General features: G+C 39.3%; 1 protein-coding gene across 1 annotated transcript in view; it reads right to left on the reverse strand.

Annotated features, from left to right (window-relative positions):
• Positions 1-17,733, reverse strand: part of NR3C2 (nuclear receptor subfamily 3 group C member 2) — a 375,901-nt gene that overhangs the window by 38,946 nt on the left and 319,222 nt on the right. The gene's annotated exons all lie outside the window — the stretch shown is intronic.

Below are 17,733 nucleotides of genomic sequence, written 5' to 3' on the forward strand. Positions count from 1 at the left end.
TCGTCCATTGGGAGAATGTGTCAGAAGCACCGAAACCAACCTTTCTCAAAGCGTGCCATGATTTCATTGTACATCAAGAGGGACAACAAGTGATGGTGGCGTGTGTGGTCCTGAGATTGTCCACCAAGCAGAGAAGCTGCCGTGATGTGGGGGGAAGCCTGGAGACGCCTATTCCTCTTCGGCCAGAGATCCCAAGCACTTACTATTCGGAAGGGCTGTGTTAGATGCTATGGATGCAAGACAGCGATGAATAGTCTCATATCCACATGGACCCCTTTACAGAGGTCGTGAAACGTGTCCGTTAACTCTTTGCAGCGGCACATTTAAAAAGGGAAATCAGACAACATTTTAAAAGATTCCTCAAATGGAATCTCTCCAGTACAGGGAGAAAGTGATATGGGAGTTTGTGTGATACATACACGTGCCCATTTAAACAACCAACCAAGCTACTTTCTCCGCCAAATCCAAGTGTTTCCATAAAAATCCTCATGATTTTACGACAGAAGTCATTATTTTCTCTTTCCGTGAGAAGGAAGTAAGGCATCATTTAGTTGTTCAGATGTTTTTTCTCAAAGTAATAAATCTTTTGGGAGGCCCTGGATAAGTACTCTGTTATGATGACCAGAATGAAATTAGTAAAAAAGAGTTTACTAGTGAGAAATGGGAAAGGACTTGACAAAGGCTATAGACACAGAAAAGGAGGTCACGATGACTGATCTATTTCTATGAGTGACTGAACCAGGGGGGTGTCTGTAGCAAAGCAACCCTGCGATACCTCTTCCAGATGCACTCTTGGGTTTAAATGGCAAAAATCTCTTTTATCTCAAGTCTGAAAGACATTTGTAAAAAAACCATAATGGAACACATAGCATTTTGCTTGGTATTATTGCTATATGTCTCTCCCTTCCCATAACAGGCTAAGAGATATTTTTATCATTTTTAAATTTATTTTTTTATTGAAGTATAGTTGATTTATAATGATGTGTTAATTTCTGATTCACAGCGAAGTGATTCACAGTTATACATATACATAAATTCTTTTTTATATTCTTTTCCATTATGGTTTATCACAGGATATTGACTATAGTTCCCTGTGCTATACAGTAGGACCTTGTTGTTTATCCATCCTATATATAATAGTTTGCATCTACTAACCCCAAACTCCCAGTCTATCCATCTCCACCCCTCTCCCCCTTGGCAACCACAAGTCTGTTCTCTACATCTGTGAGTCTGTTTCTGTTTTGTAGATATGTTCATTTGTGTTGTATTTTAGATTCCACATATAAGTGATATCACATGGTATGTGTCTTTCCGGGAGCTATTTTTTTTTTTTTTAAAAACGTCTTTATTGAAGTATAATTGCTTCACAATGGTGTGTTAGTTTCTGCTTTATAACAAAGTGAATCAGCTACACATATACACACGTTCCCATATCTCCTCCCTCCCGCATCTCCCTCCCTCCCACCCTCCCCATCCCACCCCCCCAGGCGGTCACATTTTTAATTAAGGAAATATTTTTAAAACACACACACATACACACACAAACACACACACACAGCAAAATAGCAGGAGCCTATGGATCTACCATGCAGAATTAAGAATAAATGCTAATATTTTTGCCATATTTGCTTCAGATCTTTATAAAATAAACACGGCCGAGTTAAGGCCCGCTCTGTCTCCCTCCCTGTCCCCATTCATCTTCCTCACTGAAGAAGTGAACCACTCACTTTGGGAGATTATTATTTCCTCTCAGATGTGTATACTTTATACACACGTATGTATTCATAAAAACAGCACACAGTACCACTTGGTTTTATGTAAATTTGAAATTAGATATGCATATCCTTCTGCAACGTATTTTTATTCAACGTTGTGATTCTGCGACATATCCATTTTCATGCAGGTAACTCTAAGCAAAGACATTTTCCCTGAAGCGAGTTTCATTGGTTTGAACACATCACAGTTTACTAATCCATTCCACTCCGGATGGACACTTGGGTTTGTTTCCGGTTTATGAGTATTACAGATGATGCCCAAGGGACATCCTTGGGCACTTCTCTAAAATACAGGACAAAAATAGAACTGCTGAGTCATAGATGTATGCACATCTGCTGCTTTCATTCCAACCAGTGAGAGGCTATGTCCTTTTATTCCACATGCCATGAATACTTGTCATTAACCAATTTGAATTTTTGTTTTTTTCGCCATCTGATGGGGGTTGAAAGGGTTATCCCACTGTTGCTTTTATTTGCATTGCCATTATCACCAGCAGGCTGAAACATTTTTCAAATGTTTTCTGACCATTTGGGTTTCTTCTTTGATGATTTGTCTCTTCATATCTTTATCCATTATATTTAAAGCTTTTTTTCCCTCCTATCACTAATACCATCTTTATTCATAATATATTTTTGCCTTAAAAATTTTGTTTGATGATCTTTCCTTAGTCCCTCCGTCCCTCCCTCCCTTTCTTCCTTCCTGTCTCTTTCTTTTGCTGTCTCTTTAGAATTTGCCCGGAATGCCCTTTTAAAAAATCCCTTGTTTACAAAGTTCCCACATAATTATATATCACACATGTATCTTTTAAACAGCAAAAAGCTGGATTAAAAGAATCTGAGAGTCTTTATATTATAATAGCTCAGTTTAATTTGTTTTCATTTATCATGATTACTAATATATTTGGATATTTTTTCCACCGTTCTTTCTCCCCTCCTTTCCTTCTACTTTCCTTCCTTTTATTACATGGATCCAGCTTACAAAATAAAAAAAAAAAACAACCCTCTTTGCTCATCTATTGGGACTTAGAAGATATACATTCTATTTTTACTCTTAAAATAATTATCAAGGGCTTCCCTGGTGGTGCAGTGGTTGAGAATCTGCCTGCCAATGCAGGGGACACGAGTTCGAGCCCTGGTCTGGGAAGATTCCACATGCCGTGGAGCAACTAGGCCCGTGAGCCACAATTACTGAGCCTGCGCGTCTGGAGCCTGTGCTCCGCAACAAGAGAGGCCACGATAGTGAGAGGCCCGCGCACCGCGATGAAGAGTGGCCCCTGCTTGCCGCAACTGGAGAAAGCCCTCGCACAGAAACGAAAGACCCAACAAAGCCATAAATAAATAAATAAATTAATTAATTAATTAAAAAAATAATTATCAAGTTATGAACTTGCATACTTAAAAATCTAAAGTTAATCAATAGCTTTTCCATGAGAAACTGAAAAGATGTAGAGTACTTTATCTTTGGTCTACTGCTTCCCATCTTGCATCTTATTCCTCTTTAGTATTTAAATTTCAACTTGTTTTCAGATCACCCCTGAAGTCAGTCTGTCTCTCTCTCACATCCACACCTCATGTCTGTTTAGAGTTACAAACATATTTCTCTCATCACCATTGCTTTTTGCACTCCACTCCGTACTACTGGGTTCAACTGGGTTCTTGGTTTGTTTTAACCCAAATGATCATCGGTCTCCAAGAAGCATTTTATTCTCCCCATGATATGAGCAACAACAACAAAAGCTAACATTTGTACAGTGCTTTATAATTTAAGAACTTCCATACAGCTGGTCCCTACATCTCTGCAAAGTAGGAATTTATGTTAATTCCCAGTTTTACATATGATAAGTCTGGATTTAAGCTATCGGGGTACACACTCATACGTATATTTGTAATTCTTTCAGCAGCGGTCAGTTGCTGAATGTTCAAATCTTTCAGTCTTGATATGTCTGAAAATGTCTTTATTTCACCTTTATTCTTTTTTTTTTATTTTTTTTATTTTATCTTTTTGGCTGTGTTGGGTCTTCGTTTCTATGCGAGGGCTTTCTCTAGTTGTGGCAAGCGGGGGCCACTCTTCATCGCGGTGCGCGGGCCTCTCACTATCGCGGCCTCTCTTGTTGCGGAGCACAGGCTCCAGACGCGCAGGCTCAGTAATTGTGGCTCACGGGCCCAGTTGCTTCGCGGCATGTGGGATCTTCCCTGACCAGGGCTCGAACCCGTGTCCTCTGCATTGGCAGGCAGATTCTCAACCACTGCGCCACCAGGGAAGCCCTCACCTTTATTCTTGAATGATAGTTTTAACACGTTTTAGATTTCTAGTGTGACAGGTAATTTCCCTCAGTACTTTGAAGATAATATTCCATTACACCTGGGCCTTCACTACTGCTTTTGGGAAATTTCTTGTTAGTCTAATTGTCATTCTTTTACAGGTAGGGAATTTGCATTTTCTCTTTGGTAGCTTAAAAATTTTTTTCTCTGTTTATTTTTGATGTCTGCAGTTTCAATATGAAGGACGGAGGTGCAGACTGATTTTTATTTCTCTTGCTCAGGACTCAATGTCCTTATTTGACTTGAAGATGCAGGTATTTCTTAAGTTCTGAAATGGCCTTAGATATTGTTTCTTCAAACATCATCCCCACCCCATTCCTGCTATTTTTCCTTTTTGAATGCCTGTTAGCAGTGTGTTGGACGTTCTCATTGTCTTCCACATTTACCTCCCTTTTATATTTTCTTTTTATCTGTCTGTACTGCATTCTAGATAGTTTTCTCAGATCTATTTTCTAATAATTTTTTTTCCTTTTTTGTGGCTAATTTGTTTAATGCCTCCAGTGTTTTCATTTGGATGTTTTTAGTGCCTGGGTGCCTAGAAATGCTCTATTTGGTTATTTCTCAAACACTTCTGTTATTTTCCATGACAGATTTCTTACGTTATGTTTACTACATACCCTTCCTCTAAATTATACCTTACCTATTCTATCTCTAAGTACTTCTAACATGTTTATTTTATAGTTTCTTTCAAATGTTTTAAATTCATTTTTGGGGGGGATGCTCATATGCCCATCTAACATGCATTATTTTGGCATATATTGTTTTCTAGGTGAATCCCAGGGGCACTGTCTTGTGGAAAGGACTCTACAGGAAGTTTCAGCATTTATAACTATCAGGGTACAAGCATTTCACTTGTTCTGCCAGTTTTGATGCTAAGTTCTCAGCTTAAATGCTTTTTGCGAGACTGCATTGTTTAAATTTTAGACTCCACACTTGATGAGGTGCAGGCTTGTATTGCTTATTTCTTTCAGCTTCCTTTCTATGTCCCTGGGCTGGCTGGCTTGTTGGGTTTTACTGTCCTTGTTAGTAGACAGTGAAATCCTTGCAGAGCCTGGCTTTTTGCAGGGGGCTCCATTTCATGCCCTAGTCTCGCTGGAGTCTACATTCTTGCGTCCTGTTCCTGTTTGTGTTCTAACGCACGTCCCTAAGGCATCTTTCTACATCCAACAGTCTGTGGGCCATGTGTAGCTTTAACTCCAAGTTAAACCACTCTAGCTGTGAATTCCCTGTTCTTAGACCTGTTTTTTTTCTTTCCTTTTGAATTTGGTTATATATTTAAGATTTTTTTAAATGCAAAATTTCTATGTGTTCAGAGGGGGAAAAAGGCTCAGTTCACTACCACCATTCTGATTGCTAACTATAAGCTTCTTAAAGGCAGGATCCATGTCTGACTAACCTTTGTGAACGTCAAATAGAGTCTGATCTAGGCAAGTGCCTAGTCAAGTGCCATGTGTCAATACTTGCTCTAAACTGTTTCATGAATGAATGAGAGAGAAGGAAAGCCAAAAGGAAAGAGGACAAGTGAAAACAACAAAATGAACTGCAGACACACAGATGTACAAATGAGGATGATGATTAGAGAAAGGGAATACTGAAAACTTACAGAAAGTAAGATCAAATGGCTAGTGAAATAGATACGGTATTTGTGAAGTTCTCGAAAAGTTTCTCATACTATCAAACGTAAATCCGATAGCTAGTGGGAAGCAGCCACATAGCACAGGGAGATCAGCTCGGTGCTTTGTGACCACCTAGAGGGGTGGGATAGGGAGGGTGGGAGGGAGGGAGACGCAAGAGGGAAGAGATATGGGGAGATATGTATATGTATAGCTGATTCACTTTGTTATAAAGCAGAAACTAACACACCATTGTAAAGCAATTATACTCCAATAAAGGTGTTAAAAAATTTTTTTTAAATAAAAATTAAAAATAAAAAGGGAGAGATTTAGATTGTAAAATTGGTGAAGTGGCTTGCAAATCTGGACACCCATGGGATATAACACAACACGCATTTGAAGCTGTGCGGTTTAGGAAGTGCAGTCCTAAGCATCTGACCCCTTCAGCTCCCCTGTGCTGGAGGCAGAACAGGCATCCTTGGCTTTGCCACAGCAGGGCGTAGAGATGCAGGGCCCACTGGCCCCTCAGTGCGCTGGCTTTGGGAGCCTGGCATCGTGTCACTTCTGAGATCCAGGCTTATCATGTGTGAAACGGGGAATTAACACGAATTCCTACTTTGCAGAGATGTAGGGACCAGCTGTACGGGAGTTCTTAAATTATAAAGCACGGTACAAACGTTAGCATTTGTTGTTGTTGTTGCTGATATCATGGGGAGAATAAAATGCTTCTTGGAGACCAATGATCATTTTGGTTAAAACAAACCAAGAAATAATCAAATTCTTTTTTTTTGTTTGTGTTTCGTTTTTTAAATAATTTCTTAGAACCTACTCATGATTGTGTTTTAATAAATTGCTGTCAGGCACACTGAAACCTTTGGAGAAAAGATAATGCATTTTAATTAATTAATTAATTAATTAATTAATTAGCTGCATTGGGTCTTCATTGCTGCGCGCTGGCTTTCTCTAGTTGCGGCGAGCGGGGGCTACTCTTAGCTGCAGTGCGCGGGCTTCTATTGTGGTGGCTTCTGTTTGTTGAGGAGCACTGGCTCTAGGCACACGGGCTTCAGTAGTTGTGGCACACGGACTCAGTAGTTGTGGCTCGCGGGCTCTAGAGTGCAGGCTCAGTAGTTTTGGCACATGAGCTTAGCTGCTCTGTGGCATGTGGGATCTTCCCAGACCAGGGATCAAACCAGTGTCCCCTGTGTTGGCAGGCGGATTCTTAACCACTGCGCCACCAGGGAAGTCCCTAATCAAATTCTTAAAATGACTTTTCAGGAAAATAAGACTGTGTTCTTGTTGTTATTTCTATATGCAGGATGGTAGATAAATCAGGAGAGAAACTGGAGAGGACGCAGATTTTCAGGAAGGCAGACGTGACTTGCCCAGAGTAGAACATGAGAATGAAATGCCTCTGTGTCAAAGTGTTTCTGTTATCAAATGTGTTAGCAAAACATCCACACACAGATTAAAGGTTACTTAAAGAGAGACCTCAGGTTCGACTTGAAAACAGATTATAACGTTAATGTGTAACAACACACCTAAAAAAAAAAGCACTTTTTTTTTTCACTTCAGTAGGAACAGCATCTCTTTAACTCTTTCTTGAGGTATTATTACCTGAATAACCTCTATGGTTTTCAGAGCTATTACTTATGGAGTGCCTAGCATGCCCAAAGTTAAATTTCCTCTTGCTAGTCCTCATAATGCCTTGTGCAGAATCATTCTCATGTTCATGACAAGAAAATAATTTAGGTATATGATGTAGCCATGGACCTAAACCCAGGTTTTTTACTTCAAAACTCATGCCTTTTCCTCTCTCCATGCTGCTGGTGCAATCATTTATAGCTCTTTCCTCCAGAGTATCTCTTCACAGCTATAAAGAGATATTTGGAACCTCACATGTTTTGCTATTACATTCACTCATTTGTTTATTTTTTGCTCACCATTATGCAGTAAGATGTTGTTTTTCAAATTCCATTGCTGCTTCCACTGCATGAAATTGAGTTATCTAAATGAAGAGTACTGTGTCCTCAATATAGCTTAAAATTTCAAGAAAATAGGCCATCTTAAAAACACATTTTACTTCACATCATTTTTGCACAATTAGATTAAATGCACAGGAATGTACATCCAAAGAAGTTGAAATAAGGACAATCTTTTTGGCATGATACTGGGATTAATTCTGCAACATTACTTCACAGAAATACTCTTCTCTACATGCTTTTATCCATTTAATAATCTTACCTCATTTTGAGTAAAAAAATGTAAAAATATACAGATTACCTTGGGAAAGAGATGAAATTTGTATAATGCTTCTAGAAAGTAAAAGTAAACACAAAATTCACTCTTAACAGTGGGCTAATATGAAGGCAGTAGGAGATTTTTGAGATAGGAAATATCCCTGTATTAAAGTAAACAACAGACCTGAAAAACTGACAGTCATCAGTCTCTACTTCTGTGGACATGTCATCGATTTATAAACATCATCTCATTTGCAGGAACAGCATAAACTCCACTTTTAAATAAATAAACACAACAACCAAAATGGTCATAGAGATCCAGTTCCAATTCCAAAGACCTTGGGTTAAAATCCATGAAAACTACAGTTCTAAAATATTTTCAAAGACACTCTTCAAAAAAAGCGAAAAAAGAATGAAAGAAACATTTCAATAGTTTTGTCATTTTCTTAAGATAGCAAACCAATTTTATTCACAGCTACAACTTCAGCTGGTCCTCTCTTAGGACGTGTTACACTAAACTGCAATCATACGATCATTCGGAAATAGTTTTAAAATATTAAATTAAAATAATCTAACGTCTCTAAACCTGATTCACCTGGAATAAAAGTGAATAATCAAAGAATTAGAAAATACTTTTTTTCCTAGTTTTTGCGAGAATTCAGGGTTGGAATTTATTCTAATAAGAGTGAGAATTAGAAAAAGGCCCATTAAAATCAGAGTGGGAAGGGCATTCACAATTTAAATGATTTGTATGCTAGTTGCCTGCTTTTGACTTAGTAGCTAAACGATCTGAACAACTTATGTATCTACAGGACCCATGCGCTCTTGCCATTATTATATGTTAACAGTGTTGCCCTATTTCACATTATGAGAATAGTCCACTGAACCTATTGGCCAATGGCTGTCAGAAGGAACACTCCTGTTTTGGTTTTCAAGTACTGGCTCACCAAAACACTACTAAAAACGTATTTGAAAGTCTTAGTTATTCAGTTATCTGGAGGTCCATATTGGAGGTAGCTGATTTAGGAAATTATTGTCCCAAACTAAATACATTCCTGGAATCATATTCATGTTCTACTCTGATAGAAATAGACATTTGATAAGCCAAAACCACAACACATTCCAGGTATGGGCACCATAGGACTCAGGAGCTCTAAGCATTAGCCTGAACATCTACAGGGACACTTCATGCTGTGGCCGTCTACAAGGAGCATGCAAGCTAACTTCAACTTAAAGAATCTCTGCAAGAATTGAAAGCAGGCTCTTGAAGAGATATTTATACACTCATGTTCATCATAGCACTATTAAAAATATCCAGAAGGTAGAAGCAATCCAATGTTCATTGATAGATGAACGATAAAGTGTGGTATACACATACGATGGAATATTATTTAGCCTTAAAAAGGAAGGATATTCTAACGCATGCTACAACATGGATGAACCTTGATGACGTTATGCAAAGTGAAATAAGGCAGTCACAGAAAGACAAATACTGTAGGAGTCCATTTATCTGAGATACCTAGAGTCGTCAAATTCATAAAGACAGGAAGTAGAATGGTTGTTACCAGGGGTTGGGCGTAGGAGGGAATGGGCACTTGTTTACATAACAATGTGAATGTATTTAACATTATTGAACTATACAGTTAAAAATGGTTAAGATGATAAATTGTATGCTATGAGTATTTTATTTCAATTAAAATTTTTTAAATCAAAAAACAGAAAATATTTCCAAATTATATGACAATTAAAGGGTTAATGTCCAAAATATATAAACAGCTCATATAACTCAATATCAAAAAACCAAACAACCCAATTAAAAAATGGGCAGAAGACCTGAACAGACATTTTTCCGAAGGAGGCCATCAGGCCATCATGGCCATAAGGTACACGAAATGATGCTCAACATTGTTAATCATCAGAGAAATGCAAATTAAAACCACAATGAGCTATCACCTGACAGCTGTCAGAATGGCTATCATCAAAAAGACCACAAGTAACAAATGTTGGTGAGGATGTGGAGAAATGGGAACCCTGGTACACTGTTGGTGGTAATGTAAATTGGTGCCAACACTGTGGAAAAAAGTATGGAGGTTTCTCAAAAAAAATAAAACTAGAACTACCACATGACCTGGCAATTCCACTCTAGGGTATGTATCTGAAGAAAATGAAAACACTAATTTGAAAAGATACATGAACCCCAATGCTCACAGAAGCACTATTTACAACAGTCAAGATATGGAAGCAACCTAAGTGTCCATCAACAGATGAATGGATAAAGAAGATGTGATATACACACACACACACACACACACACACACACACACACACACAATGGAATACTACTCAGCCATAAAAAAGAATGACGTTTTGACATTTGCAACAACATGGATGGACTTGGAGGGTACTATGCTTCGTGAAATACATCAGACAAAGACAAAATACTATATGATATCACTTATATGTGGAATCTAAAACATAAAACAAACTAGTGAATATAACAAAAAAGAAACAGACTCACAGATATGGAGAACAAACTAGTGGTTACCAGTGGGGAGAGGGAAGGGGGGAGGGGCAAGATAGGAGTAGGGGAGTAATAGGAACAAACTACTATGTATAAAATTGGTAAGGTACAAGAATATATTGTACAACAGGGAATATAGCCAATATTTTATAATAATTATAAATGGAGTATAACCTTTAAAAATTGTGAATCACTGTGCTGTACGCCTGAAACTTATATAACATTGTAATCAACTATACCTCAATAAAAAAGGAATCTTTGCAACCCATAATCCTACCTGCTATACTTGATAGAGATTAGAAACTAAGATTTGTGTTTAATTATGTAACTTCTCTTTGGGTTTAGCCTTTTCATTCATTCTTCTTCTTTTATAATATATAAATTATCTTCTTCCTCCTCTGTTTTTACTACTTGCCTTTTGCCTTCTTTGTGTTTTGATGCATTTTTAGTCTTACTGTGTCAGTGTTTTTACTGCAAGCTGTACTAAATGCTTTTTGAAAGCAGGAAGAGTGAAAATTCTTTAATAAACCATAGTTTTAAAAATCAGTCAGAAACAGCTCCTTAAAGGCCTGTCTTCTGTAGTTTTGGTATCCGAAGGGGGAAGGGAAAATAGAACTACCTTTATCACTCCTTTCTCTTTCCAAGAACTCACATTTAATAGATGAAATCCTTTCACACTGGCTGATTTCATAAATGCCACAGCACAAGAGGTTCCCAACCCTTCTACCTATGGGAGCCTATGGAAGGTACAGTGACATTTAAAAACTTAAGCTCCTTTAGCAATATTGCACCAAACTGTACCTTTGTCACCCAAACACCTTTTGGGTGTGTAAGACATCACTTTACTTAGTAAGGAACTAGAAAAATAAACCTTTGAAATATTTCATTTTATTCCTTGAATCCAAGGGCTATCCTATTGTTTAATCAAATAACAGGCAACTCTCATCACCTGGAAAGTCTGTGTCCTTCTTCTGTATACTAAGGCGCATATCTTTCTATGATTGAGTTTTGTACAGTGCATAGGTCCAAAATTACATGAGTGCTAAATAAATACCTGATAGCTACAGAGAACAGGTAAATCCAACAAATTTCACAGACTTTGCTCTTCAAATACAGATATAAACAAAGAAAATCAGTGCTCATTCAGATTTCCTTGAAATCTCTGGAATCTCAAGAAGAAGCCTCTTAATAAAACTGTTTGCTAACATGCTATTACTTCCATCAATTGCCCCAGGTGTAGGGGTGTGTGTGTGTGTGTGTGTGTGTGTGTGTTACACAATGTTGGAATGCATGCAGCGATAGTGTCAATCTTACAACAGAGAGGTAAATAATTTGAGTGGTGTGGTGCACACAGATAATCACAGCAGATCTGCAGGACCAGACCTTACATATGATACTGCAAGCTACATTTTTATGTATGAATAAATCTAACATCTTGTTACATGGTCAGTGTAACAGATGGTCCCTGTCTCAAGCTTGTTATTTTCCTAAAAACAGCATGCAGAAACAGTCCTTTATTTTCAAATCTTAATTAGAATAAAAATGACCTCAATTTGAGCATTCAAATTATGCCAGTTTATGGTTCTTATTTATTTTTTCATAGTCGTACTAGATTTTTCCTGAACGGACAAACAAGATACATCTGTAGGAGGACCATTTTGCTAGTTGCAGTTTAGATGTCTGTTCATTTTTATAGTATTTACATCATTTATTAACAGGCAGGGCAGAACTCAGCTGCTTAAGAATCACTGCAGAATGTTGTTTGTGGTTTGCTTTACTGGACAGATGAGCCAGAGGGAGTGGTATCCCAACGATCCCCATAACATTCATGTATTCTCTATTAATTTTACATCGGCAAGTCCAGTAATAGTTAAAAGCTAGTTCAGTGTTTTGTTTGTTACCTTAATTGATGTTCCAGAAGGGATATGTTTCATAGAACTGCCCTCGACTTAAGCATCACAATTTCTGCTGACTTTAATGGATATTACACAGACCAAAAGAATATGTGACAATTGAAAAATCCAGAAGCAGCCTGGTTATACAGCAACCATAATTTACCACCGATGGTCCTAGAAATCTAGAAATTTTTTATCTTTACCATACATTTTATCTATAGTTTTTAATAAAACAGTCCTTTGTACCTTACCTTTTTAAATACTCATAGAGTCAGCACAGTTTCTTTTGGGTACAGGACACATATTTTTGGTAGAGGAAAGAAACATGCAGCCATAACCCACTGTAAAAAGTTCAGATTTTAGAGCAAGTTAAATTGGGGGTATCTGTGATAAATCACATGACAAAAATGTTTTGGCTTGACCAAAGGTTTAATCTTCGTATTCACTGCACTGTGAATTTCCACAGGCCAGGTACGATATAATTCATTTTAAAAAGTCCGACTAAATAGCACAGGAAACTACAACCAATCTCTTGGGATAAACCATAATGGAAAAGAATATAAAAAAGAATGTATATATATATGTATAACTGAGTCACTTTGCTGTACAGCAGAAATTAACACAACATTGTAACTCAACTATACTTCAATAAAATATAAAAATAAATGATAAAAAGTGACTTCTAAGCAACTTTTCATGACACTACCTACTGTGTCATGGGGGACACACCTGTTTCTGAGATGTGTGACTAAATACCTCACACTAGAATAAAGTAAGGAACCCAGCCAACTGCAGAATATTTACCAGAATAATGGCTCACCATCTATTATCTATACCAGGAGTGGGAGCCTTTTGTGCACGCAAACAGGTGAATACTACTGGCACTTCATGCCTACTGACAGCAGCCACTCTAGCAGGGGCACAGAGCCTGGCCTGATTATTCCCTGGACATTTTAAGACCTAGTGAACCAAATGTTTTGATTCTTGGCTTTGGTATGGAAGCTTATATATGTCCTCGACAAAGGAACAGGCTCTAGTTCTTGACTAGATAAAGTGACGTACTTATTCCAAGTAAAAACTAGGAAGTCAAACCTCGCTGAAAATAGTATTCTAGGATTTGAATCCAAGCAGCTTGGTCTCAGAGCCTGGACTCAACTGTTATATTCAGGTTAAAACACCCAACGGCATGCTTGGAACCTTATGAGACTTAATCCGTGCTAACCATATTACCAGGGGGAAAACAGGGGAGGGATAAACTGGGAGATTGGGATTGACATATACACACTACTATGTATAAAATAGATAACTAATAAGGACCTACTGTATAGCACAGGGAACTCTACTCAATACTCTGTAACGGCCTATATGGGAAAAGAATCTAAAAAAGAGTGAAGATATATGATTCACTTTGCTGTAAAGCAGAAACTAACACCACAACATTGTAAATCAACTATACTCCAACAAAAATTAAAAAAAAAAAAGTCAGGGCTTCCCTGGTGGCGCAGTGGTTGAGAATCTGCCTGCCGATGCAGGGCACACGGGTTCGAGCCCTGGTCTGGGAAGATCCCACGTGCCGCGGAGCAACTGGGCCCGTGAGCCACAACTACTGAGCCTGCGCGTCTGGAGCCTGTGCTCCGCAACAAGAGAGGCCGCGACAGTGAGAGGAGCGCGCACCGCGATGAAGAGTGGCCCTTGCTCGCCGCAACTGGAGAAAGCCCTCACATAGAAACGAAGACCCAATGCAGCCAAAAATAAAAATAAAATAAAAAAATTAAAAAAAAGTCATCACCAGAATCTCTCTGCACACAGAAAGGATACAAAAGAACAATATTCTCTTGTGAAAATTTTTTTTTAAATTATCAAGCCTTATTTTCGTAGGCTGTAGACTTTAATAGCAAATTTCTGTGAATTTAACGGTATGCAGACCGCAGATGGTTCAACAGAAGACAGAAAACCTACAGTGAGCTACTGCTTCAAACAGAGGCATTTTGGGTATATATCAATACTTAAAGACATTGCTCAATTTCAATAAATTAATGAATTTATTAATGAATTAATGAACTAAATGACCATAGTTTCCTTGTTAAAAGGGGCCATAAAAAGGTCAAATTCCCACTTGATAACTGCTGAATTTCAAGAATGTGAACAAAGTAAATGGCTGAATTTAGAAGTGTGGCTAGACCATTGTTTGGGTAAAGGGTGATAGCAAGTCACCTTTTCCTAGTATGATAAAAGCTTTGTATTAAACTGCAATTTGTGGAGTTGTCGTCTTCCTGAGGCAAAAGTCACATTCTTCTAGCAACCAGAACCTGCCGTAGGTTATAAAGAAGGACACTCACTCTGATGGAGCCCGGATGTGCAGCTGTGCTTCCAAGGCAACAGCTGAGCGGCTCACTCATGCAGAGGTGGCCTCAGCAGTGTGCTAGGATGGGGATGCAGATGTGGAAGGTGGGAAGCAACTGGATCACAGATGCCTTCTTCTACCTTGAGAGTCTTGCTTTGGAAGAAGAAAACAGCTAAACCTCCAGTGACTGTTATCATAGACCCTCTTCAATTCATTAATCAAACGGGGGCCTAGAAAACATTTTCAGGTGCCATAATTCTGGGTGAAAGGTAGTTTCTGTTGTTTGACTCATTGTAAAAGCTGATAAATCCATCTACCTAAATTTATGTATTTATAAATTAATTAGCTTATTTTTAAATTGAAGTATAGTGGATTTACAATGTTATTTTCAGGTGTACAGCAAAGTGATTCAGTTATACATACACATATATCTATTCTTTTTCAGATTCTTTTCCCATATAGGTTATTACAGAATACTGAGTAGAGTTCCCTGTGCTATACAGTAGAGGTCCTTGTTGATTATTTTTTTTTTACATAGAGTAGGGTGTACTGTTGCTCCCAAATTCCTAATTTATCCCTCTTCCCTCACCTTTCCCCTTTGGTAACCATTAATTTGTTTTCTCTGTCTGTCTCTTTCTGTTTCGTAAATAAGTTCATTTGTACCATTTTTTAAGATTCCACAGACAAGCGATATCATATGATATTTGTCTTTCTCTGTCTGGCTGACTTCACTTAGTATGATAATCTCTAGGTCCATCCATGTTGCTGCAAATGGCATCATTTATCTGCCTAAATTAAAAAATAAAGATGATGTTCGACTCGATTAATTTATCAGAGATTAGCCACGTGCCCTTTCTTATTACTGATTCCGAACATCTGTCACAAAGCAGATGTTGTTCAGGACATTGTGAACACCTACATCATTCATGACGGGGTGGGCTCAGTATCACATCCCCAGGCCACCACACCAGTAGCATAAATGTCAACACCGGGACACACTACACACGCACACGGAATGACATGAACACAATGCTTATTCAAAGGGTAGCCTCAACAGTTCTCTTTTTTTTAATCTGCTTGTAGAAAACTGCTAGTCAAGACTGCTGAGGAGCACAGCTGACATTTTCTAACCTTCTCTTCTACTCAGAAATTCTGTGAACTTCTGAACTTCCTCTAATCGGAACGAAGTGGCCATGGAGTCTCTCTTTAAGGACAAGCAAACGATTCTTTGGGTTTCTGTGTTCAGCGCCTAGAAGCAAAGAGAGTTAAGGCTCACATTTCACGAGTGTTAGTTCCCTGGGGTCTCTGGAGCAGGCAGGACCCCAGTCCCCAGCCGGGCACCAGCTCTGGCACCTTTAAGAGAGAGGTGGGTGCCACTAAAGCCCCCTCATTGTGTGCTCAACACCAAGAACTGGGGGTGCAGTTGCAGGTGTGGGCAGCCAGCTGGAGTCAATGTTCTCTGCCACAAGGACAGAGACCAACAGTCGGGAAAAACAGAAAATACAATAAAAATTAGAAAAGCGAAGTCATCCCTTCAAGTAACATCTGGAACAGGAATTTCAATGATTTCAAGAGCAAAGCTGGTGGAGCCTGTGAGAAAAAGTTTTCCATGTAGGGTGACCACCCCAAAGAGAAGAGCACCAGGGTCACAGTAAAGTAAAAAAGCAAGTTTGTGTCGTCAGTTTTCTTCCCCCTGGAAAAGTGTAGAAAAGCCTTAATGCACTTAATTTCAGTGTAAGACATTCGGAGGTAACGTTTTTATTCAATAAATGCGATATTTGGTGATAATGTCTCAGTCTACATGAGAGACAGTGATGGGAGAAAAGAGGGAGTGGGGGGGAAAGAAAGCCAGAAAATGAAGAGGAAGGGGAAGGGCCAAGCAGAAGTGGAGGGATGGGATGGGATGGCATGGGATGGGATGGGATGCGATGGGATGGGATGGCATGGGATGGGATGGCATGGGATGGGATGGGATGGCATGGCATGGGATGGGATGGCATGGGATGGGATGGCATGGCATGGGATGGGATGGGATGGGATGGGATGGCATGGCATTGGATGGGATGGCATGGGATGGGATGGCATGGGATGGGATGGCATGGGATGGGATGGGATGGCATGGCATGGCATGGGATGGGATGGGATGGGATGGGATGGGATGGGATGGCATGGGATGGGATGGGATGGGATGGCATGGGATGGGATGGGATGGCATGGGATGGGATGGGATGGCATGGGATGGGATGGGATGGGATGGCATGGGATGGGATGGGATGGCATGGGATGGGATGGCATGGGATGGGATGGGATGGCATGGGATGGCATGGGATGGCATGGGATGGCATGGGATGGCATGGGATGGCATGGGATGGGAGAGAGAGGAAAAGGATGGCCGTAGTGGGAAGGAGGAGAGAGAAGGCAGAAACTGCCAGAAGGAAAGGGAGAAAGATAGAGCCCCCTCCACTCTGGAGGGTGAGCCCACAGTGCTTCAGGTCCTGTGGTTCCATCACTTCACTTCTGCCCTCAGAGACTGATCACCTTTCCTGCTCTGGATGGTTTCTCATGTCTGGACTGCACACACCACCTCTGTACTCTGTCCGGCCCGATTCTAACCCTCCGTTAGAGGCTGGCACAGCCTTCAAAGCTAGATGGTTCTGCCAGCAGCTTTCCTTGAGGAGTTATTTTGTCCTTACACTCCTGGAGCACCCATCTTAGGAAAAACTCCTTTGTCATTTATTATTCCCACTTCATCTCTCAAAACGCTATTCATGTGTCTCTGTCTTTTTTTCCCCCAAACAAATAACTTTTTGTTGAAGTAGAGCTGATTTACAACATTGTATTAGCTTCAGGTGTACAGCAAAGTGATTCAGTTATACATATATATCTATTCTTTTTCAGATTCTTTTCCACTATAGGTTATTACCAGATATTGAATATAGTTCCCTGTGCTATACAGTAGGACACTGTTGTTGATCTATTTTATATATAGTAGTGTGTATCTGTTAATCCCAAACTCTTAATTTATC

This window comes from Balaenoptera acutorostrata, chromosome 5, assembly GCF_949987535.1.
Source record: "Balaenoptera acutorostrata chromosome 5, mBalAcu1.1, whole genome shotgun sequence".
Classification (NCBI taxonomy): domain Eukaryota; kingdom Metazoa; phylum Chordata; class Mammalia; order Artiodactyla; family Balaenopteridae; genus Balaenoptera; species Balaenoptera acutorostrata.